The 25,880-nt window shown below is 39.6% G+C and overlaps 1 protein-coding gene across 1 annotated transcript in view; it reads left to right on the top strand.

Annotated features, from left to right (window-relative positions):
* Positions 1-25,880, top strand: part of NRG1 (neuregulin 1) — a 1,111,365-nt gene that overhangs the window by 560,601 nt on the left and 524,884 nt on the right. The gene's annotated exons all lie outside the window — the stretch shown is intronic.

Below are 25,880 nucleotides of genomic sequence, written 5' to 3'. Positions count from 1 at the left end.
TAAGAAAACTATTCCTTCCTTGCATTGCAGTTGATTTGGTATTAATATCGTCAGTGAAGAAGTGGGTTAGAGGGTCCTAGAACAACGAGGTCATAGGGAAGGCCTTTTTCCTTGGCAATGCCAAGTGAGTGGAGAGTTACTATGCCAGTGCTGGTACAGAAACTGGGCAATGGAGACCATGCCTGCTGTTCTTTGGACTCCAATAAACAGAGAATGAATATATACAACGTGTGTGTGTGTGTGTCTGTGTGTATCTGTAAGCGCACGCGCACGTGCTCACACACTTTGGAAACCGGTTGATCTGTACACATCCTTTCAGCTCATCAAACATATTTTTGGGTCCCTCTATGGGCATGAATTACTCCTAATCCTAGAGCAGGCGTGGGGGTGGGTGGAGGCAGCATGTGGATGTGGGCGGAGGAGAGAAGAGACCTGAGGGGAAGGGGCATCACAAGGCTCTCCCCGTGTTCATTAGGGATGGCTTTCTGATAAAATCAATCTGTCATCATCTCTGCCTAGAACTTTAATTCAGATTTCCTTTTTTTTTTAAGATTTTATTTATTTATTTGACAGATAGAGATCACAAGTAGGGAGAGAGGCAGGCAGAGAGAGAGAGAGAGAGAGGAGGAAGCAGGCTCCCTGCCAAGCAGAGAGCCCGATGCGGGGCTCGATCCCAGGATCCTGGGATCATGACCTGAGCGAAAGGCAGAGGCTTTAACCCACTCAGCCACCCAGGCGCCCCTAGATTCAGATTTCTTGATGGTGAGTGGGAAAGACTAGATAAAATGGAATGAGAGAGTGAGAATGCCCAATTCAGACAACAAATCCATTCTGTGAGTCAGTGGGAGTTGGCAAAAGCAGAAATGCACGCAAAGGAGAGCCCTGGGAACAGAGAGGAGGCAGTTTTTATTAAAGTCTTAGTTTCCAAATGATGAATGCCAACAAGGAAATAGTCTAACATTTCCAAGAAAAATCTTCACCTTTCATCCCATTGTGGAATGATGGCTTTTCAAAGGACATTCAAATGAAGCCAAGGATGTTCAACAGTATGTCTCGTTAAATAGACTTAAGGTCTGTGAACCAAAGACATATTCATAGTCTCCCTCTTATCTTCTAGCATGGTATTATTCTGTTTCATCTTTTCCATATGCTTGCTCCCCTGAGTTTTTTTGGAAGGAGATCGTTCTGTTTCTAAAGTGGTTGGTTGGTTTTTTGGTTTTTGGTTTTGGCCAGGTGTTCTTATCAGAACATTCCTACTCTGAGAGGAAAAAAAAAAATCATAACTTTCTGCATATTCTCTTGTTCTCATACAGACGTGGTGATCTGCTCTCAGCCTCTTCCCTTTAACCTTATCCCTGGGAGCCTGCCCAGGTTTTACATTCATTGCTTCACAATCTCTGCTAAAGGCTGACTTGGTGACTGAATTAATCCCGTTGCCTACACATGCCTGGGGCTAGCCTGGACATAACGTGCCTCAGAGCTTGCCCAAGTCTCTGCCTTGGGTATGGTATATCACTTCCGGGGCCTTGATTTCTTACTCAGAAAGTGAGAGCTTGGATCAAATCATCTCCAAGTCTCCTTCCGATTTTGACCTTTTCTAAGTGACTGCTTTTAAGTGATTTGCCAAAAGTCACACAACCATAAACATCTGGGATATATATACAGCATATATATAGTTAACTTATTGTCTAATTATCTAACTTTAGGCCACTCATTCCAACAAAACAAACTGAGAAATAGGTGCTGGCCCTAAGTCAAACTTTAGAAGACTTCTTTCCTAATATTTGATGCTTCTTAAATTAAATCAGTTTTTCTGATTCCCTTGATTCCTCCTTCCTGCACATTTTTTTGAACTTGCAGAACTCTCTGACATTTTGAGCAAAAGGTTGCAAATGCTGTCTTAATGCTTGGTCATATCCCAGAAAATGATCCTCACCTCAAAGTACATTTCCCTCGTACTTTGAGATCACTAAAGGTATGTGTGCGCGCATGTGTACACACACACACACACACACACACACACACACACACACCCCATCCAGGCTTTTCCTGAGGATGAATGACTATTCCTGTGCCAAATACTGCATGAGGATTTGGGCAATATTTTGGCAGGTTGAACAACGCTTATATTTATGCTCTCTGGCAAGATCATTGCTTGATCATCCTGTTCTTGGTAAAGGGCATTGTTTTCTAATCAAGGTAACTTAGCTACCCTTGGGGTGATATTTAATGCTGCAATTGCCTGAAAATGTCATGTTTTCATAATGAATCTTTTCCCAGCATCTAGACATTTAGGTAAAGTTGAAAGAAGGGACAAGAAGAAACATTTATTGTGCATGTGTTTTCTGATTTTGTATGTCATTTGAGCTTCACACAAATCTTCTGAGGTCAATATGGCGTCCATTTGACTGGCAAGAAACCAATGTTCTAATGATTTAAGCAACCTGAAATTCATTAATAACAGAGCTGTCTTATTCTTAAGCCTGTATTCTTTGCCCTAAACCATGCTGCTTTCTCAAAGAGAGATTAAAATGTTGAAAACAAAAAAAGAGGATATATTGTCATTTATTACTTATGTGTATGGAAGTTTATATATAAAATCTTATTTAATTCTTATAAGAAGCCATCTTCCCCTTCCTCCCTCTTTTCAATATTGTGTCACAACTTGTAGTTAATATTTACATTTTAGATTGCCTATGAAAATATTGTTCCCTGCTGAGCCAACCATTGCGCTACAACCCCTATGCTTATCTTAAACAATCCTTCATTTTTCCTGGAGTTAATGATTGCTTTAGATTTCCATTTGTCTGGTTTTCTCTAAACCTATTTTTCTTTTATTCAATTTCTCTAGCATGCCTATCCATAAACTTAACCTTCATCAATTTCATTTTGTTTTTTCATGGTGATGTCTCTTTCCCTCAGCCCTCCATCTCCTGCTTTAACTTCAACAAGGTGCTTTCTGAGTTTACTGTTGGAGCTGCGGCCTTGATACATTCTTATACCTTCTTTGTTTTCCTCTCTATTTAACATATTCTCCAATAGTGTTCAAATATGCATACCTATGAAATAAATGCTTAGACCTTGCCTGTCTGAAAATGTCTTTATTACACCTTCACACTCAATTGATACTTGGTTAGGCAGAATATAGAATAGAGATTGAAAATCATTTCCTCTTAGAATTTTGAAGATTTTTGCTCGGCTGTCACTTTTTCTTAAACTGTTGTTTTTGAGAAGTCCAATGACATTCTTATTCCTAAAGATTTCTGTTTAATTTGTTTCTCTTTTGGATGGTCTCTTATCCCAAATGTTCTAAAATTTAATAATGATATATATACCTTTAATTTTATTGTTTTGGGCCTTTAGTGCAACCACTGAGGAATTTTCTTATCTTGTTTCTCTGATAATTTCCTTCACTTCCTTTTGTCTCTAATATTTCACTTTCTGGAATTTCTTGGAGTTTGACACTGAATTTCTGTACTGATCTTTTCTGTCCTATTTTTCTAACATACCTTCTGGTATTCAATTTCTTGGAAATTGTCTCAATTTTATCTTTCATTGTTTCTCTTGATATTTTAATTTTAGGTATCCTACTTTTAACTTCTAAGAACACTTTTTGCTCATGTGTTCTGATTATTCATTTCATACTGTTTCATACAGTAATACCATGCTTGTTTAAATGAACGTACTTCTCTCTCTCTCTTTTTTTTAAAGATTTTATTTATTTATTTGACAGAGATCACAAATAGGCAGAGAGACAAGCAGAGACAGAGAGAGGAGGAAGAAGGCTCTCTGTTGAGTGGAGAGCCCAATGCGGGGCTCAATCCCAGGACCCTGGGATCATGACCTGAGCTGAAGGCAGAAGCTTTAACCCACTGAGCCACCCAGATGCCCCCAGAACATACTTCCCTTGACCTGAGAATTTTTATTTTTTTTTATTTTTTTTTATTTTTTTTTAAAGATTTTATTTATTTATTTGACAGAGAGAGAGATCACAAGTAGGCAGAGAGGCAGGCAGAGAGAGAGGAGGAAGCAGGCTCCCTGCGGAGCAGAGAGCCCGATGCGGGGCTCGATCCCAGGACCCTGAGATCATGACCTGAGCCGAAGGCAGCGGCTTAATCCACTGAGCCACCCAGGTGCCCCGACCTGAGAATTTTTAAAAAAATTTTTGTCTACTCTTTATATTATCTTAATTTTCTCTTGGTGGCTTCCCCCCCACCATTTGCTTGGGTCTATTCATAAGAAAGGATTTTCTCATTCACTGGTGACCTCTGTGGCCCACTTATATTTAAGAATGCATTGATGGGATGCCTGTGTGGCTCAGTCAGTTAAGCGTCTGCCTTGGGCTCAGGTTATGATCCCAGTGTCCTGGGATCAATTCACATATTGGGCTCCTTGCTAAGTGGGGAGCCTATTTTTCCCTCTGCCTGCTGTTTCCCCTACTTGTGCTCTCTTTTTCCCCTCTCTTCCTCTCTCTCCCTCCCTCTGACAAGTAAATAAATAAAATATTTTTTTAAAAAAGAATGCAGCATCAAAAAGGGTATCAGAACCTCTGTGCATGTCAACAGGCCTTATCAATGAGGGGGACTGATCACAAAGTGATCGGGAAGAAAGGTGCCTTTTCTACAAGAAGCACTCCCAATGTTAGTATATGCTGTATTTCTCTAGGACCATTCAATTTGCCAGTTTCCTACCTGAGGATCCCCAGTCTGGTCAAAGGCATTCTAGAATCAGGGAGCTGGCTGTCTCCATTCAGCATGTATATTCCTCACCAAATGCCCTGTTTTCATTCTGTCTTCCTCTACCTGCCACCATCTGCCCTTGTTTTACCTTCGTGTGAAGTGTCATGCTTGCTTGACTCAGTTTTCTCAGAGGTAAAAGCTCCAGGCTGTTATGGAGATAGTGGTCACGTACGTCCTCTCTCTGCTCAGTAACAGGGAGGAACAGGCTAGTATTAACACTACATGCAGACTTTCAACTAATTATCTTGTTTTCTCTGTACATCATCTCCTTTACCTTCCTGGAAAACTACTGCCTTTGAGTTCTGAGCCTTCCTGGGTATTTTTCAGGCAAACTGACTTAGGCCTTGTCTTTATACCTGTCTGCTAGTACCCAGGCTAAGGATTCCTCCATGTGAATAAATCAGTTTGCCACTCAGATGCCTTTTACTTTATCTTCCACAAGACTCAAAAATTCTCATCATTGGGGTACTTGGATGGCTCAGTCTGTTAAACATCAGCCTTTGACTCAGGTCATGATCCCAGGGTCCTGGGATAAGACCCCTGCGATGGAGCCCTGAGTGGGCTCCTTGGTCAGTGGAGAACCTGATTCTCTCTCTTCCTCTGCAACTCCCCCTGCTTGTGCTTGTCTCTCTCTCTCTCTCTCTCTCACTCTATCTCAAATAAATAAAATCTTTTTTTTTAAGATTTTATTTATTTTTTTGACAGACAAAGATCACAAGTAGGCAGAGAGAGAGGGGGAAGCAGGCTCCCCGCTGAGCAGAGAGCCCGATGCGGGGCTCAATCCCAGGACTCTGAGATCATGACCTGAGCCGAAGGCAGAGGCTTTAACCCACTGAGCCACCCAGGTGCCCCTCAAATAAATAAAATCTTTTAAAAAGCATTCTTATGCACTGGTAAGTTTCTTTGTGTTTGCTTAGTTCTTGAGGGTTTAGAATCATTTTAATTTTTTATTGTCAATTTCGTGGCATTTCAGGAAGGGGAGTAAATAAAAGTGTGTGGCCCATGAATTGTATTCAACCAGCATCCACCTTAATCGTAACTGCCCCACAACAGGTCCCAGGTTCTGCAGTGGGAGTTCTAGACAGAATAAAATTGCCTCTTTTTTATATTTAAAAAAATGTAACTTATAACAGCTTTCCTGTACAATCCCATGGAATCTGAGTCAAAAGAATTTGGCCTCTCCCTGAGGCTGACATTATATTCCAAAAAGGTGATTTTACAATCTTGAGTTGAATCTTTCCAATGATGAGGAACTTATTTTCACATGAAATGGTCCATTACGTCTTCGAGTCCTGTTGTGTCAGAGTCAAGTGCTTCTAGGTATCCCTGTTAACTCCTCAATTTAAGACCTGAGTCCTGTGAATCACAATGATCTATGAAGTAGCAAGATACACAGTGGGGGGTGGGACACCAGACTCTCTCAATTTACATAGACCATAGAAAATGATGATACCTGAGTTTGTCAAATATATCAAATTCAACTATTTACATGTACCGTTGGCGTGTTTCTATCCAAGTGGTCTCAACACAACATTGTGGCATCAGCAGAAGTCGCCTGAGGGTGTCAGTCTGGTTTTCACAGTAACAAGGCTGATTACTTCAGTATTGCTGAATGTTCTGTTTGTCTAGTGAGGAATATATAGAGAATATTTACAGAGATCTATTTCTCACATGAAAACTTTTGGTATGCAGCAAATAAAGCATACTGATCAACTTGTTGGGCGTTAATTTCTTATGGCTGTGGCATGCATAAGAAAAGTGCAACCAGCTAGAATAAAAGCAAAGAAGAAAAATCCCACCAGATATTTCTTACCTTATTTTTTATTTATAATATGGAACACCAGGGTAAAAGGATCTTTGTCCATTTTTTTCACTTTGTCGTAAAAAGAACGTTTGAATGTCCTTTGAAATACTTTTGTCTTTGTTTTTTTTTTATTGAGGTATAATTGACATGTATTAGTTTCAGATATGCAACATAATGATTTGATACTCGTATATATTGTAAAATCACCACAATAAGTCTTGTTAACATTCATCGTCATATGTAGCCAAAAAATGTTTGGATGAGAACTTTTAAGGTCTACTCACCTAGCAACTTTCAAATATACAGTACAATATTGTTGACTATAGTCTCCATGCTCTGCATTACATCTCCATGAGCTACTTATTTGTAAATACAGTTTTGTCCCTTTTGACCCCCTTTACCCATTTGCCCAACCCCCTTCTTCCATCTCAGGCAACCACCACCATGTTCTCTGTATATATGTTTATTTGTTTGCTTGTTTGGTGGAGGGGGAGGTTTTTTTGTATTTGTTTTTAGATCCCAATAGAAGTGATAGTCTATGGTATTCATTTTTTTCTGACTTAACTCACTCAGCACAATGTCCCCAAGTCCATCTGTGTTGTCACAAATGGAGAGATTTCCTACTTTTCAGGGCTGAGTAATACTCCTGTGTGTGTGTGTGTGTGTGTGTGTGTGTGTGTGTGTGTTTATTCATTCATCCACTCGTGGACATTTAGGCTGCTTTCATGTTTTGTCTTCAGTGAACATAGGGTTGCATGTATCTCTTCAAGTTAGTAGTTTTTATTTTCTTTAGATAAATACCCAGAAGAAGAAGTGCTGGCTCATATGGTAATTCTATTTTTAATTTTTTGAGGAGCCTCACACTGCTTTCCACAGTGGCTGTGCCAAGCTACATTCTTACGAACAGTGCACAAGGGTTCCCTTTTCTCCACATCCTTGTCAACGCTTGTTATTTCTTGTCTTTTTGAAACCAGGATTCCAACAAGTGTGACGTGATACCTCATTGTGGGTTTGATTTGCATTTCGCAGATGATTAGAGATATTGAGCACCTTTTTCATCTACCTGTTGGCGGTCCATAGACCTTCTTTGGAAAAGCATCTATGCAGGTCCTCTGCCCATTTTTTAATTGGATTATTTGGGTTTGCTATTGAGTTGTATCAGGGAACTTTTAAACTGGTTTTTCTTAGCAATCCAAAATGCCCTGTGAAGGCCACTGGTGTAGTCGACCTTTTTAAAACCCTATGGGACTCAAGTTACAAATGGCGGTGTGGGTCCATGTATCAGATACTGGAATTTGACTTCTGTCACAGGCTGTGTGGTTCTCAGTGCAGCTCTGATGTCACAGGTGTGGGTTCTCCTGGGAAACTATGAGCAAGCTGGTTCTTTTCAAGGAAGTGGGCGGAGAGGAGGAGAAGTATGAGACAGTAAAACAAGCAAACAGAAATAAGAGGAAAGCAAGAGAGGAAGGGGATTAGGGAGTGTTGACGTCCTAGCGGCAAACTTCTCTATCATTCATGAAATTTCAGTGATTTTCTTAGTCCTTAGCCATTTCCTTCAGCATACCTACCACTGGCCAACCATGCTTCTGTGAACCAGGAAGGCAGCATGGAATGAAACTGTCATCTGTGTCCTTGTGGAGCTACATTCATGCACCTGGGATCCTGATCAAAAGCAAGGATAGGAAGACATGATATTAGCCATGCATCCAGTAACGCTTGCTGAGAGCTCTGTGGTGGGACCGCAGAGAACATATAGAAGGGAAGGGGGTTAGGAGATATCAGGATTCAAGGATTGTTGACATTGTAAAGTGGATGATCAGGTCATTAAGGATGCAGCATTTTTAGTAAGGATTTGAAGGTAATTTGAGTCAGTAATCAATGTACGCGTATGGAAGAAGGGCAAGCTGGAAGAGGGAACAGCAGGTGCAAAGGCAGGGGTTGGCCATGGTGTGTTTGATGGAGATCAGGCAGGTTGGTATGGCTGCAGCTCACTGAGTGAGGTGGCAATGAGGTCAGAAAGGTAAGGGTGGGGAATACAGATCATGTTGGTCCCTGTTTGACTCAGTGCTTGGTACAAGATAGGAAACCACTGGAAGATTTTGTGCAGATCAGTGGCATGATTAGACTTGTTTTAACTAGACTGCTGCAATTACTGCATTATTAGCAGGATAGTTTTACAAGAATATGTCATTTCTGTTAGTCTGTGGGTCAGAACTAATCAATGAAAAACAGAAAATAGGGGCCCTTCTGTGACAGGGGTACTGATTACATTTATTGTCACAGAGAAAGCTCTTTTCCTCTATCTACCAGTCAGAGTAGCTTCTAGTCCCGATTGCCACAAAACAAATTATCTTGGATGTTCACTGGACTGTAGTTTTCTCATTTGCAAATGAGGGATAGTATTATCTATGTCATAAATGATATAATAGGGGCGCCTGGGTGGCTCAGTGGGTTAAGCCTCTGCCTTCGGCTCAGGTCATGATCTCAGGGTCCTGGGATGGAGCCCCGCGTCGGGCTCTCTGCTCAGCAGGGAGCCTGCTTCCTCCTCCTCTCTCTCTCTCTCTGCCTGCCTCTCTGCCTACTTGTGATCTCTGTCTGTCAAATAAATAAAATCTTTAAAAAATAAATCAATAAATAAATGATATAATAAAAGATGAGAAGCAAATAAGAAATAATATTTGTGAAAATATCCAACAGTGCCTGAGATAATAGAGGATCTTTAAAAACGTTAGCTGTACCCTCAATGGATTATAAAAGTAAATAAATTCAAAACCATTGATACAAATAACGGTTAGTGTGAAAATTTTAATCATTTTGAACATATTTTTGCATGTACTAATGCATGAAAATCTTACAAATCATCCAAAGTCCTTCATTTAGAAATTGAAATATTTCATCCTAGCAAACCTACTTTTTTTGTTCTTAGGAATGGCTTTCTCAATCAGAATTGTGTTCAACACTATGTCTGTAAGGATGATCACCACAGTGGTAGGCTTCTTTTAGAGAAAACAGATGGAAACAAATATAAAACAAAAATGAATGAATGAATGAATTTGTGGTGCATAAATAAATGAAATATTAATATAGTCTTTAAAGTCTATTTTATAGAACAACTATAAAAATACATATGGCATATGTATTGAGAAAATACATATGGCATATTGCTTAAAAAGGAAAAGATTTTGTTTTTCTTTATTTTACAAATATTCCTGCATTGATTCTACATTGCTTATGTAATCAAAAGTGGACAATACACGTAATTTAATCATTGTAATGGAATGGAGTTGCAGAGAAGGCTAGAAAGAGCAGATGCAAAGAACCTACTCAATAGCTCAACACAGAAGCTCAACATTCATTTTTTTCCCTGTGTTTTTCTGACCATACGTAATTATTCGCTGGGGAACAGAACTGTAATTTGATGAAAGGTTGGTGATTATAGAAAAATTGTTCAGAGATTTGAGATAAGGAGACCAAAAGGAATTATTTTAATGAGAAATAAAATGCAGGAGTATTCACCCAAATTCCATTCTTCCGCTCCATCGCCTTGGTGAAAAGTAGTATGACTTTCCTGTATAGTAAGTGGAAAAGGGAACAACCTTACAGAGTCATTTTATGCATTAGATGATCCTTGGGAACAATCATGCATTTGCCCATTAGTGCGGCTTACCCTTTCTACTTTTCCCGAGGAAGGCAAGAGTAGCAGTAACTGAACATTGCTGAAAATGTAGACTGTTGGCTTGGCGGGGTGGGCTTCTCCTGATCGGTTTTCTCAGGACCACTCTCCACCAATAAGATTTCAAGGAAAAGAAAGAAAGAATGCACAAATTAACTCTAATGTGAAACATTAAGACTGAGGGTGGTTTTACAATAATTAGACCCAGTTTTGTTGGAAAGTGATGGAAAAGCACTTTGGGATGTTTCTCTTCTGGTAGCAGAGAGCTCACCAACCCCTGTGTGTGTCCCAGACCATCTTAGGGAGTCTTGCCGTATCCTCCATTACGCAATGGATACTACAGGCGATAGTGGCTTTTGTAAAGACTTCCAAAGTCAAAGTCAGGCAGGACACACAGCTAAATTGGATATTAATTAGATACCTGTTTGATTATGAGGGAGAGAGGCATGAAAGGGGAAACAGATTACTTGGGGCCAAACATCTCCATAAATTCCCAAAATTTAAAAAAAAAAGCTTTACTTTTAAACATGTTTTCATCTTTTTTTTTTTTTTTAACATTTTTTCCGAGGTGTAGTTGACACATGATATTACATTAGTTTCAGGTATACAACTGAGTGATCTGACACTATGTAAGTTCACCTCGAGTACAGAAGCTTGGTATTTTTAAAGCTATAGATCTCAGAACTAGCTAAAGAAGGCTGAAGTTTTCTTTTTTCTCATTTTAACTGTTTGTAACTGCCTTCTCTGTAGCCAGTTGAATTTTTTGGTACTGTAAAGACAATGCATCTCTCTGACCAGAATTATCCTAATTCTCAAGAAAGGAAACCCATGCCTGGCTAAAAGGACTGAATGTGGGGCTTCTGCCCTCGTCCCATCTCTTCCATCCGTAAATGTATATTACCCATCTTAATGCTATCTTCACTGCTGTAAATAGTACCATGTTCCCTTCTCCTGCTTCATATGTAAATGTCAAAGGTATGGAAAATGACATTTGATTTTTTTTAAAATAAATTCTTGTAACACCTTAAAGGGGAAAAAAATGCCACTAAAATGTTGACTGTCTTTGGGGTTTGATATTACAGGTAATTTTAAATGTTTATTTTATAACTTAATTGCTTTCCAGTGTTTTTATAACAAAAATGTAAAAAATGACAGAAAAACCAAAACACATACCTCCAAATTTAGGAGATATTTAAGTGCCACTGCCTAATGCCTTTTTTGTGTGTTGTTGTGTTTTCGTTTTTTTTTTTTAATTCTGGCAATTTTGGTCATTTTAGTTAGGGCAAAACAGGCTCCTACCCTCCCTATCAACCATCTCTGCCCCACTCAGAAGCTACTAGGCTGTTCCTGCCAGTTCAGTTGGGAACAGTCTATTTCCTTCTTCGTTTTTAGCTAATCTTTATGAATGAAATGTGATTAAATCTAGCAAAACTATGGAAACATCCTAACAGCATACGGGGAGCCTTCCTGTAGGGCCAGTTTGCTATTTCTGTCTAATAACAGATTTTAAAATCCAATTAGACAGGTTGAAAAAAGGAAGCCCAAGTTAAAAATATCTGCCTGTTTGATTCAGCACAGTGGGGAATGGTTTATAGGATGATCATTCATGGTGAATAGGATCTTATTGGTGAGAAACTGTCTTTTCTAGCCCATTAGAATAATAATTTCTTCCTCCTCCTACTGCTCCTCATACTTCCTACTTAATTATATCACGTTAACTAGCAGATATTCTCACTCCCTTTATTGGAAGGAAAATCATGATGACTTGCCCACACAATACCATCCTCGTGCGTTAAGGGACTGGAGTTGACCTAATGAGGAGACATATAGATGGTTTAGGAAATGAAACATGATTTTTTTATACAGTGGTTAATGTATGAGAAAAGGCATGCCCAGGTCTGTCTAATGTCTACATGTGTTCATTGAATGACTCTTAAATGACCCTATTTGATTTGATTTCTTAACTACATTAGAAATAGATGAAACAATTAAGAAATCATTTTTCACCTATCATATTGGCAGATGGGATAAAATTATTCACTGTGATGGAAATTATAAGGAAATGGGTACTCTCAAACATTGCTGGTAGGGTTACAAAGTGGTTTAATTTTTTCAACTGTTTGTGAAAATACAATTATTCTCTAAGATAATCTAGTCTAAGTAATATAATTAGAGATGCAGTAAAACGTGTTTGTAGGTGCTCATTTGTGGTAGCATTTCTAATAAGTAAAAACTGGAAACAGCCTAAATGTGCAAAAACACATGCGTTTTTGGTTCTTCATATTTTTCTTTTGCAAATGAACTTCTTTACGTGTTTCCTACACAATACAATGAACACAAATGATTAGGAAGTATTTTTGTAAGGATTAATTGCTAAAGAAATTATGAGTGAAGCCAGAATATAGCCTGAAGATGTTGGAAAGCAGCAATATTAAACTTTTTGTCTCCGAACCCCTTTATATTCCAAGACCCTAAAGATTATTTTTTTTTTATGTGGGTTATATCTATTCATTAGAAATCAAAGTGGAAAGGGGCGCCTGGGTGGCTCAGTGGGTTAAAGCCTCTGCCTTCAGCTCAGGTCATGATCCTAGGGTCCTGGGATCGAGCCCCACATCGGGCTCTCTGCTCCGCGGGGAGCCTGCTTCCTCCTCTCTCCCTGCCTGCCTCTCTGCCTACTTGTGATCTCTGTCTGTCAAATAAATAAATAAAATCTTAAAAAAAAAAAAGAAATCAAAGTGGAAAGAGGTTTAAACCAGAAAGATACCCAAAGACACATTTCTGTTAGTCCCCAGAGCGATGGCTCACTTGTCATGTAGCCACTGGAAAATCCCATTGTCGATTTGTAGAATAAGAATGGAACGGGCAAATCACATCCTGCTATTGTTACAAACATATTATCAACCTCACTGACTTCCAGAAAAGGTCTGAGGGATCTCTGAGTAACCCCGCACCACACCTTCAGAACTCCTGTTATGTTTCTTCCCTTCGCCCTCTGCCATACAAAACTACCTTTGGGATAAGGGATTACCTAAGGCCACAGTACAGCCAGCTCTGAGAGTTTAAAGGTTAAAAAAGATGAACTTCATCAGTCAAGAGCCACAGTGGTAGAAAGCATACCCCAACTAGTTTTCTTTCTCCAACTCCAAAGACCACCTCATTTAGCTGCTGTAGCAGCAGCCGCCCCTATGATTTATTAAGAACCAATAAAGAGACTTAGAAGACCCTGTTTGCAGAAAGAGGGTCCCACAGTTACCAGGACCTGCTGAACTCAGCTGTATCGCCGCCTGTAGCAATAGTCCGAGACAAAAAACTCATGTGATGTTCTCTCTTTCCTCTTCATTCATAGATAAACCATCTGTTCAAAGAAAGGGGGAAAGAAAAGAATGAGAAAAGTTGGTACATCCAAGGCACCAGTTTATTAAGTACATTTGTGGGGTTTTTATTCTCTTTTTTATTGGTCGATCACAATAATAATACACCCTCTCTATAAAACATAAAAATAATACCTAAGTCAGGGCGCCTGGGTGGCTCAGTAGTTAAGCGTCTGCCTTGGGCTCAAGTCTTGATCCCAGATCTTGCGATGGAGCCCTGCTCACTCAGGCTCCCTGCTCAGTGGGGAATCTGCTTCTCCCTCTCCCTATGTCCTTCACCACCTGTTTGTGCATGCTCTCTCGCTCTCTCTCAAGTAAATAAATAAATAAATAAATAAGCTGTAAAAAAAAAAAAAATATATATATATATATACCCAATTATAATGAATAAAAAGAGAACCTAAGTGCTGTCTGGCCCTCTGCCCCCAACAAAATCCTCTCTCATCACATTTCTCAGAGATAACTATGTCGATTTGGTGTGGATTCTCACAGCCCTCTTTGTTGCAAACGTAGATAAATTGGAGGGCTAGGAGAGGAGTGCTGTTTTGTTTTGCTTTTTCACATACACAATATTATCTCAGAGATAGTTCCAAGTGTCAAGTGCATGCGTGTCATTTCTTTTTAAAGCAAGGCAAGTATGTCATAAGTGGGGGAAATAGGTTTATTTCATCATTCCCTAGTTGATAGGTATTTAGGTTGTTAACAGTTTTCCATTTTATAAACAATGTTGCCGTGCAAAGCACATCCCTTGTGCATAAATCTTTGTCACCTGTTAGAACACTAGAAGTGGAATTGCTGGACTAAAGATATCCTTATTTTAAAATGTGATAGATATTACCCTGTAGAGTGGATTACATATTGATTTACACATTTAACAGTAATTTGTGGGGAGTTCCATTCCCCCCGCCACATTGGAACACTGCATGTGATTACCCTTTGAAAATTGTCCAGTCTGATAGGTGAATCATAATGTCCTGTTTTATTTTGCATTTCCCTGATTATCAGTGAATTTAAACTTTTCATATTTTTATTGGTCATTTGTATTTCTCCTTCAAATAGGAATTTGCCCATAAACTTCATCTATTTTTTTTTTTTTTTTTGGACTGGGCTGTTTGCCTTTTCCAACAGATTTATGTAACCTCTTTATGAGTAATAACACTTTATTTTGTTTCAGATATCTTCCATCACTCTATTCCTATCTTTTAACCTTGACTATACTTCCTTCTGTCATACAGCAGCTTTTAAGTTTTATGTGCTGAAATTTATCAGTCTCTTTATTTAAAGTTTCTGAGTTTTTTTCTTTTCCTGGGAATTGCTGTCCCCAGAAGTAGAACTCCCTTGCTTTGTCCTAGAGCTTTTGTGATTTTAGTTTTTCACAATCACATTTTCAAAAAGATTTTATTTATTTATTTGACAGAGAGAGAGATTGCAAGTAGGCAGAGAGGCAGGAAGAGAGAGAGGGGAGAAGCAGGCTCCCTGCTGAGCAGAGAGCCCGATGTGGGGCTCAATCCCAGGACCCTGAGATCATGACCTGAGCTGAAGGCAGAGGCTTTAACCCACTGAGTCACCCAGGCACCCACAATCACATTTTTTACCCATTTGATATATTTATATATGTATCTTTTAACTAATACAAAGTATGTATCAACTTAATTTTTTCCCAAATGAATGGCCATTTGCCATAACACAACTTAGTATTTTATCCTTTATCCACTCATTTGAATTGTCGTCATTAACACAGGACTCCGTGGAGCTGCACTCTAAAAAGTATATTTCTAGAGTCAGACTTCTGGAATCCAGTGGCAGCTTTGCCACTTGAAATTTGTGTGCACTTTTATTTATTTAACATCTTTCCTGTTCCTCTGAATTCATGACTTTAAAATGGATAGAATAATAACTATTATTATACCATATGAAGATCACATAAGATAATACTTATAAAATACTTAAAATAATACCAGGCACTTTAGGAGCATCCAATAAAGTTAGCTCTTACTAAATTTTTATAATTCCACATGTATCTGGGATGTGCTCTGGGTTGTCTATAAAAGCACCATGAAACAGAACTTGCTGTGTTATGGAAACATTTCATATCTGCACCACTCAGTGGTATCCATTAGCCACACTGAGCACTTGGAATATGACGAGAGTGACTGAAGAATCGAAACTTTTATTGCATTGAATTTTAATTAATTTTAATTTAAAATTAAGTAACCACATGTGGCTAGTCAGCTACCATATTGGACAGTGCCAGTAAAATGTTTGCCATGGACTTCCACTAGTTACACTTTATTACGTGAAATGAGTCTTACTGAATTCCTCAGTAAGGATTATTACTGAGACCATATTCTGAATTTAATCAAGTGATTTTCCTGGCATCATCAAGAAGAGTATATAACTTTTCTTCTCTAATTGGTTTAAACTGTGAGCTCCTAGGAACAATAAATCCAGTTCCTAGTTGGAATCAATTTATTCTTAAAAAAAAGAAAAACCTTTTTGGTTCTTATTTTATTATTTGACCACATGGTTAAATTTGATTGGATAATTTTATTTAGAATTCTTCTACATTCATATTTGAGATTATTTTAAATTTGCTTTGCACAGTGAGTGCAAATGGTAAAATGAATCGGGAAGTTTCACATTCTAAACTCTGAAGCAGTTTGAATACTGGAGTTATTATCTGTTCTTGAGTCTAGGAGAACTGGGAATAAAACTCCGTGGGCTTAGTAAGCTTGGGGTAAGTGGGATGAGGGGCGAGATCTTTGTCTACCTTAATTACTTCTATGGTGACTATCTATTCAGGTGTTATATCCATTCACAAGACAATTTTGAAAACACTGATGCTCCAAAGAAAGTCTGTCCTTGGATAACCTAACATCTTAGTGACCTCGGGCTATTATAACAAATTGCCATTGATTAGGTGGCAAACATTTATTTCTCACAATTTTGGAAATTGTAAAGTCTAAGATCAAGGCACAGATTTGCAAATAGCTGTCTTCTCCTTGTATCTTCCCATGGTAGAAAGAGAAACGGCTAGCTCTCTTCCTCTCCTTATTAGGATACTAATCTCATCATGGGGTCTCCAACCTCCCCACGTCATGACCTTTCCAAGGCCCATCTCTTTGAGGTTTCAATATATTAATTAGGAGGCGGCCTCAGAATGAACTCCACACATTGAAAATGACTTTGGTCACCACTGCCCGTCATAGCTCAGGTAAGGAGGTTACTTAAGAGCCTACAGGATGGTGCACCTGCTCTTGCCTCTGTGTCTTGCATGAGAAATGACATTTAGGAATGATTTTTCTTCCCTGGCCACCAGAGAGGCAGAGGCTTTGTTCCTCTGGCCTGCATTGTCTTCCTCTGTAAACTGAAGGTGCTGAATCAGATGATTGCTGGGTCCTTTCAAATGCTAACTCTCTCTGAGTCACTTCTTTATTGTATGTATCCAGAAACACAGTGTTTAAGGCCTGCCTCTGACAGCAGTTTGAGCTTAAACGATGCAAAATGAGCCTGAACCTCTTTTGGCCCAGAATCTATAACTACCAGTCACTCCAGAGAGGAAAAGCAGGATTTGCTCTCCAAAGTTCTTACTCATAATGGGAGTACTTGTCAGCACCATTGGTCATGACAGATTCAGAATCAAGAAACATATTTTTTCCTTGTGTATTTTCTGCCAGTCCCTGTGCTGGTAGTATTCGAGTATGACATTAAAAATTTGGTAGTAGGAATAATTAAGGAGACAGCTTTGGCTGCTTTTACATGATTCAGAAAACAGGATTTCAAAAATCTATTAAAATGTGGCTGATCCTTTGGAAGTCATGATTTCTAATTGTGTTTAAATTTGTACTTGTCATGATTTGGGAATTTACATCTAAGTTAGGTACCCGATGCTATAGGTGGCAACGTGACTTTTTTCTACCATCACAAGTGGTACAGAACACAAGTGGTACAGAACAGAGGTGGTAGAACAGAAAACGCTGCCCATGTGAAAAGAAACACCTCTGACACTGAAAACTCCCTTTTCTCCCTTATGTAATGGAGTTTTTAATTGAGCTTTGGCAGAAAAAGAAATCTGCATTCAGGTTTGGGGAGTGAAGAAGCTCATTTATAAAATCATTTCAAAACCCACTGAAATGTTCTACCAAGAATGGATGCCCAGTCTTCAAAACCGCAGTCATTTCTTGCTCTTACGCTTCTATTTTCATAATTACATTATCACCCCATTTTCAAGTCATGTGATTATTAAAAGCCACTTACGAATCTGCCTTTTTATATGGGTTACAAGCATCTGTTTTCCTCCTCTGGTCATACACTGGTGGGACCCCTTTAAGACGGAGCTGAAACACTGGCAAATACTTAGCATGTTTCATTTGAAAGAATTATGATCCAGGTTTGTTTTGTTTTGTTTTCAAAGAAGTCAGCCAAGTACAGTTTCTGCTGGTTGGTTACTGTAGCTCATTTTTGGGACCACATCTGGGTTGGGCTGAATGCAGTGAACAGATCCTACCTATAAAGGTATCTCCGGTAGTCCTATCTAAAATCTGGTTTATTTAATTCTTGAATAATATAAAATCCCCAAATTTCACTGAGTCCAAGGGATTTTTTCCACTTGCTTCAAATCTGAGCTTTGCCACAGACCACTCTTTATCTCCTTTGTTGCCAATGTGCAATGGAGCATTCTTAGATCACCAAGAAATAGGCAAGATACACCCCAGATTGTCAGAAGTTTAACCTTTGAGCATGCTGTGAAGGGCAGTCGGGAGGAAAAAGGAAGAGGGAACTCCTCATTCTCCTCAGGGTTTAAGCTGAGAGAGTGAGGGTGGGTGGGAACTGAGGGTACTCTTAAATGCCTGCATTCTGTGACCACCGCAGTGGGAATTACTGGCACCTGATTATTTTTTCTGCACTTATTCAACCTTGCCAGGAGTACAAGCTGCTCAATGACTTATCAGATGACATTTTAAAAATAAATAAATAAATAAGCTTATTTTAGCTTCAAGGACTTGGCTTGCTTTGAGGCTATGGCTCAGGAGCCTTTAAATGCAAATGAGGGAAACCCCAGGTTATAAAGCATCTGCTTCTGGAGACAGGTTTTCAATCCTGTTACCTTAGCAACATTTGCCCTTGTATTCCACGGGCCACCTTGACAGCCTACATAATGTAACTGGCAGAAAGCAAACGTAGGGGGAGGGAGGCACGTAGGGTGTAGCGTTGGTTCGTGGCTTGGGATCCTTCACATGATGTCCCTGCGACAAAAATAGAAACCTCATTTTCAGAAATAGAAGAAGTTGTGGGGAGGGATAAAAATGTTGATTAAATGAAAAAAAAAATACATATATATCTCAGAACTAGCTGGACCTGGGAGAGCATAGATTTTCCGAAAATATCCTTCCTACCAGCCGTGCTGCAGATGTGTCACTGAAGCTCAGCCAGGCAGGCCATCTGCTGCAGTGTTTCCCTGGAAATTCCCAGCGACGCCTCCCCCGCTCCAGCCGGGCGCCGCGGAGGAGCTCGCCTGTGACGTCACTGCTGCTAGCGGGGAGGGAATCCCAGGCCCTGCGTCCCTCAGGTGGAGCCAATCACGGTCGGCTCTGCTCTGGGATGCTGGAAACCTGGGGCTTTTTACCATAAAGAATTACAAAAGCAATATGCAATTCATCCAGTCCACAAAGCAGTTTCCTAACAGATTCTAAATTCGTGATTATATACATACATCCATACATCCATACATATACATACATATATATGTATATGTATATATCTCCGACAGTACCATTGTGGCAGCCAATCCTCCTCCTCCCTCCGGAGTTTTAACCTACCCTCTATGGATGCATGAAAAAAGAAATGTTTTTTTAAACTACTTTAAAAAATAAAGGTAATGACTATTTCTTATCTATATATTGTTATATTGTAGCTTCTGCAGAAAATTGAGATTCAAATCTCGCATGAGCTATAGCTACATGGAGACCTAGGGCAATGCAGTGTTTAGCTAGGATGCATTTTGTCATTCCTTGGGTGGTAGATGAAATAAGGCTTTACCCAGCTTGACACACAGTGGAGACATGGGACCTGCTTCCTCACCTCCCTCGTGTAGAGAATTAACCTCTGGAAAAGGTTGGGAAATATGGACAAAGAGCTGCCTTTGGAAGATTGTATTACCTCTAAATGTGTTTAACTCCTATGTTCAGAATCATAGCAAAAAAAAAAAAAAAAAAAAAAAAAAACCCTAAAAATATAAAGCAAGCTTTAGTAATGTTGGAGTGGGACATATAAACAGAAATAGTATTCTTGAAGAACTAATCTCTTACCCAAGAGCTGTAGATAATTACAGCTTCATTGTCCTATTGTTTTTAGGCAGTAAGTCACAGTAAAAATGGTAAATTCTTAGGCAATAACTTAATCGACTTTTTGTTTTGTTTTCTTTGAATAAAAACGAAGGTGATTACAGCATCTATTGATTGGGTACTGATTATTGGATATTCATTAGTATTTTTTATTGTCATTGTAGACTTAAATGTGAGTCCATGAATCAATCTATTGTGTTGGCATTGCTAGAAAAGAGTCATATTTTTTTTAAAGAAATTGGTCTGAAGGGGAAAAAATGAGCATACACCTTCATTTTTTTTGTTCTCGACAGCATCTAGTGTTCTACTTATATCTTTAGAAGATTCCTGCTCTCACCTTTACAATCCTTACCTTTTTGTCTTTCAGATCTTTGTTAGCAAAATACATTTGCCCTTTTTCCTCATTCAAAAAAGATTCATTTTACTTTTTCACAATTAAGCTAATATGTCAGTAAGGGAAACACACACACACACACGCACACACATATCCTTCTTTCAGACCACGAAGAAGACAGGGTTAAGTGTATATGTCTTTATGTCTTTTCGGTAGTATTTATACACAAGGGTCCCCAAAGAGGATTTCTCTGGAAATATTACTTGACTTCACATAACTGCAAAGTGCTAGCTCTATGTAAAAATAGATTTTAAAAAAGATTTAAAAATGAAGATGAATACAGGATCTCTTACAAAGCTGTTTTTGAACTTAATCTCTCCATTTCTTAACTCCTTCCTTTGCTGCATCTCCAGAATGCCATGGGGAAGAGTGATCAGAAAGCATTTGGAATTTAGAAGAATCTGTGTGAGTGCTAGTTAAAATTTTCGTTATCTGCCAGGTTTAATTTGGGAAATGAATCTCGCAAGCATTAATCCCTTGAAGCAGAAAGGATAAAGAAATTCTGACCCACTAACTATAAATCCTGTTCTCTCCGCTCTTACCCAGACACAACAGGGTGGGTCCATCTTCTTCAAAGCTTTTCAGCCAGCTCACACCTTTTGTCTTTTCAAATTTGTAATTGTTCTGTTTACCTCTCAGCTATGAAAATCTCTGATTACCTCTCCATCCATTCCTTTTATTTATTTCCTCCTGACTTTGTCCTCTACTTCTACAGCCATCACACTTGGCTGTGGAATCTTCTGAATCTTCTGGATCCCTGAACACAGAATTTTCCTGTGCCATGACCAGATGCCAGGTACTACCACTTGGAGGGAACAGCCCTGTCAAAATTAGGAGAAAGTGGTCAGGCAAAACAGGGCTCCGTGGAGTTGTCTGTGTAAATAGATTTTCATCCCGTTTTGCCGGTGACAACACCCAGCAAATACTGCCAATCTGAGAAGAGCTTTGCATCCAAGGTATTCAGTTAGTCACAGACAGAAGAAAAACAATGGAATTCTCTTAAAGATCAGATATTTCCTAATGGAAAACTGTTTGTTATCTGTTTTCCTTTACCTTGGATGCCGGATAGGAGAAAATGGGAGAAAACAGCATATATTGTTTTGCCGAAGAAATCGTATTAAAGAGAAAACAAGCGTAACTAGAAAACACCTGATAATTCCAGAAAAGGTAATCCAGTTTCTGATTATTGGGCAAGATATTAATAAAGGGCATTTAAAAAATGTTTAAATAAATTTTCTTAAAATGAGAAACAGTTTCCCTCTGAATGGAAGTTACAGTGCAGCTGATACTTTGTGTTAATGAAATAACTTAGAGTTTCTATTTGATTAGGTTACAAAGATGTATAAATACCTGACTACAGTTAGGTTTAAATCTTGGAAAAACAGAAGTACATTTTCAAGTTTTACACCAGAATTTTCTAGGCGATGCCATTTAACAGGAGGACGTACTGTGCTCTTTCTATGACCTTGGACAAGTCACTTAACCTCTAAGGGCCTTGGTTTCCTTCTTTCCTTGAAAATACAGACAATAATACTTGACCTTGTCTGACTGTATTTTTTTAAGGTTAAAAGGGCCCATATAAGTGAATGTGCTTTTGTGAATAGTGATGCACACCTCTGATTCACTGTTCTGTATTCTTAGACTGTCTGTGCTAGGCCTCTGAGGCCATCCTTGTCCTTGTCAGCTGTGATCATGTTGCCCTCTAGTGACTGCTGTTTGTAGAGGCCCCAAGGAAACCTTGAGAGGAAAACAGTTACCGGATTTAAGAGGGAAGGGCAGGCAAGGGAGGCTGGTAGTAGAAAAGTGTGGATGTGAGTCAACAAAAGCGGTAGGAAAAAGAAACAGCAGCTTACTCTGAGGAAGGGAACCCAGGCTCACAGTGAGAGAAAGGAAAGAGATAGAATGGAGAGAGAGAGAGATGAGCTGTGGGTGACTTGGAAAAGCTCAGTGGTCCAGGAAGGCAGGGGAACTGAAATCTCTGTCCAGCTTTGCTTATGGACAACACTGGACCTTTGCAAGCTCTGTCCTCCATGACTAGCCCTGTGAGATTATTGAAATAAAGGCTCACCAAAGTGCCTGCAAGACCAAAATTCTTTTTTTTTTAAGATTTTATTTATTTATTTAACAGGCAGAGATCACAAGTAGGCAGAGAGGCAGGCAGAGACGGGGGGCAGGGGGGAAGCAGGCTCAGCTCTGAGCAGGGAGCCCGATGCGGGGCTCAATCCCAGGACCCTGGGATCATGACCTGAGCAGAGGCTTTAACCCACTGAGCCACCCAGGCGCCCCAGAACCAAAATTCTTGAATCAATATCAGAAGATGAGAGAGAAGCAGAATAATAAAAAAGGGGCACAAAAGAAAAGTATTGAAAGGTCCACTGTATAAGTTCCCAGTCCTCTTCTTCATAGGTCTGACGTCTCTTCAGTAGCTTGGGAGCTTAAGAACTATCAGGTGGCTGAAAGATGCAAACGCATTGGGAGATTTGGCCCATTGTTGGACTATATCATAACCAGAGTTGTCCCCCAATGGGGTTACAACCTCCATGGGGAGCTGGCCTGTGGGAGGCCACATTCTCTGACACGGAACGCTAGGAACCTCACTAATTTCTGAAAGGCTCATTCCTCTTTTGGAAATTAATCCCTCTTCACTTAGAAGTATCTGAGAACCAAATGATCTTACCATGGGATGCTTTTTAAGTCCAGTTTCTCACTTCAAATTATAGATGTTACAGTCTCGAATCCAGTGGGTTGCGATGGAAAAGTAACCAAAGTCCCTAAGAACTGTGTCATGAAAATAAGGCTGGTGCAGATAATCGTGAGGTTCCGTCGTTGCTCTCTCGAGACGTGACGACTCATGGATGAGTATTTGACTTGATCTTACCGAAATGTAGGATAACGCAGTTCAATGGAAGGAGTATAGCATTGCTGTCAGAAGGGACGGGTTTTCATTCCAACATTAACATTCGCTCACTGTGTGATCTTCTACCGCATTCTAAATGTATCTAAGCCTCAGTCTCCTCATCTGTGAAATGGGAATTAGTTCATTTATTCATATTAATTGACTATTTACAGTGTATCAGGAACTGTTTTAAACTCCTACGTCTCAGTGATGAAAAAACCCGGTATTCTAAGAGTCATGACAGAGATCAAACAGGTATGCCATTTATGCCATTTCACACTGTGAAAATGGAAACTATTGTGGGTTCCTAAAGAAATGTGGAAACAACAGAAATTTTTTCCAACCCAAAGACTAGTGTCTAAAATCGAGCCTTCCTTTGGGAGCAGGTGTCACGGGGGAGCACTGTCGGTGACATCTGCCACTCAGCTTATTTTCCAGTGAACACAAAACCTGCCATTTCCTGAGCATTCTTAGCTCTGCCAAAGACTTTTCCATTAGCAAGTGGACAAATCAGTTGCTATATATCAGACCTTACCTCTTTTTTTTTTTTTTTTTAAGATTTTGTTTATTTATTTGACAGAGATCTCAAGTAGGCAGAGAGGCAGGCAGAGAGAGAGAGAGAGAGGAAGCAGAGAGCCCAATGCGCGGGGCTCGATCCCAGGACCCTGGGATCATGACCTGAGCTAAAGGCAGAGGCTTAACCCTCTGAGCCACCCAGGTGCCCCAAGACCACACCTCTTTACTTAAATATTTTACTTGTATCTACCAACCTCCTTAGTCTAAGTGCTTCTCCATACCCGTCCTCACAGAAAGGATGGGAAGTGGCCCTTGTCATCTCAGGCCTGTGTTCATCCTCACAGGCATCTCCTCTTCTAACCCTGTGGTCTGCCCACAGATTCTAAAACTATTTTATGGGGCCACCAGGTGGCAGTTAGGGCAAATGGTTTTAGGATTCTCCCCACATCCTTGGGGAAGGGCAGGTGGTTCCTAATGGAGAAGGGGCCCTGGAAATAGAAATGTTATTCTTCAGCACTTTGGGGGACAGGACGGGAGAGACAGGCCCAGGGCTGTGTGTTTTCCCACGCAATACCTTACCCCATCCTTGCAGCAACTGTAGTAAGTACAGCAATTAGAGAAATGAAGGTAAAGAAATGGATAATAAGGCAATGTTCTTAATGTGGAAAAGCTAGAAAGTGCCAGTGTGAATCCAATCCCAAATGATGCTACAGCAAAGCAGAGGTCCTTCCCCTCCAACACAGTGGCTGAAAACTACGGATAGGGAAAGGGCAGACGGTGTTATGAAAGTGACTTTTTCAAAGAATTTTAAGAGTTTTCAGATAAATTTGATAGCTGGCATATTCCCCTTTTAGATATCTCCTGCCTCTCTCTCTCTCTCTCTCTTTTTTTTTTTAAGATTTTATTTATTTATTTGACAGACCGAGAACACATGTAGGCAGAGAGGCAGACAGGGAGAGAGAGGAGGAAGCAGGCTCTCTGCAGAGTAGAGAGCCCGATGTGGGGCTCGATCCCAGCACCCTGAGATCATGACCTGAGCTGAAGACAGAGGCTTAACCCACTGAGCCACCCAGGCACCCCTCTCTCCTATCTCTTGGTCTTTCCATCATTTTTCTTTGTTTCCTACTCACCTAGCCTGTGATTTTTCTCTTTCTCTGGTTTGACTCTCTCCTTAGCTTTCAGATTCCATAAATTTTGCCTCTCTTTTTTTGTTTGTTTGTTTCCCCAATTAACATACAATGTTATATTGGTGCCGGGCATACAATATTCAATATTTAACAATTCTGTACATTGCTCGTGCTCATCATGGTAAGGGGGCTCTTTAATCCCCAGGATATCCCCCTGCCCACCACCCCTCTGACATCCACCAGTTTGTTCTCTATAGTTAAAAGTCAGTCTGCTTGTTTGTTTATTCATTTGTTTCATTTTTTAGATAATATATACACATGAAATCATGTGGTATTTGTCTTTCTCTGACTGACTTCTTTCACTTAGCATTTGACCCTCTAGATCCATCCACGTTTTCAGCAAGTGGAAAGATTTCATTCATTTTTATAGCTGAGTAATATTCCATTAATTTTTATCCATTCATCTATTGTTGGACACTTAGGTTTCTTCCATATCTTCACTGTTAGGAATGATGCTGCCATATGCATAGGGATGCATATATCTTTCTAAATTTTACTTCTCTTAAGAAATCCTGGTGTGTACCTGTTCAAGATCCTATTGTCCTGAAGACTGAAAATACTGGCCCAGTGTCCTTACGGCTTCAGGCAGAGAATCCTCACATAAAAGTTGACTGATGTGAAATTAAGAAGGCAACATGTGACTTACTCCCTTTCCTAGTTGCTAAACAGTAGAGCTGATTTGTCCAGTTTTCCTATCAATATTTCAAGCTCCTGATGAGAAACAAGTTAAAGCTAATTGTTTTTCCTTTCAGAAGCACATTACTATTTTAAACCCAGGACATCTATTACTCAAATTTGGCATAAAAAGTATCCCACGAATTCATTCTCCATATTCTGGAAGCTGCTAATGGCTCGCTATGCATGCCACAGTGTTCTGGTTGGCAGACATTTTAGGTGACTACTGTTCTCAATTCATACACTTTATTTCAATATATGTTTCAAGATGAAAGTCAGAG

Source organism: Meles meles, chromosome 2 (genome assembly GCF_922984935.1).
Source record: "Meles meles chromosome 2, mMelMel3.1 paternal haplotype, whole genome shotgun sequence".
Classification (NCBI taxonomy): Eukaryota; Metazoa; Chordata; class Mammalia; order Carnivora; family Mustelidae; genus Meles; species Meles meles.
This window is presented reverse-complemented; position numbering and strand designations above follow the sequence as displayed.